This window comes from Penaeus monodon, chromosome 19, assembly GCF_015228065.2.
Source record: "Penaeus monodon isolate SGIC_2016 chromosome 19, NSTDA_Pmon_1, whole genome shotgun sequence".
Taxonomy (NCBI): Eukaryota; Metazoa; Arthropoda; class Malacostraca; order Decapoda; family Penaeidae; genus Penaeus; species Penaeus monodon.
Genome location: NC_051404.1, coordinates 20,751,938 through 20,752,370, shown reverse-complemented (window position 1 = coordinate 20,752,370; position 433 = coordinate 20,751,938).

Sequence of the window (433 nt, the reverse complement as noted above, 5' to 3'; positions counted from 1 at the left end):
AACCTTGGTCTTCTTTGGCGTGTTGGTTTTGGGTCTGACGGCGGGAGGGGTCTTAGTTGACTTGGGGAGGCGGGGGAGTCTGTATGGGCCGGGGTCTGCTGGCTAGGAGCGCCGGGTGAGGGGCACGTGGATGGCTCAGCAGAGTTGAAGGTCGGCGAGTCAGCAAGGGCGCGAGGCAGCTGGCTGGCCGCGGGCAGCGAGAGAGGGGAGGAGGGTTTTGGGGGGGAAGGATTGCCGGTCGTGGGTATGGGCGTGGAGGGTGTGGAGGAGGGGTTTGGGGTGGAGGTAGGGGGTGTTGTGGCTGGGGGAGGAGATGTAAAAGGGAAGGTTTCGTAGGTGGTCTGATCTCGGCTGGGTTATGGGAGGTAGGGGGGTTCCTGTGTGACCGATATGTCCTCTGCTTGCTTTTGCTCTATAATTTTGATAATGGACA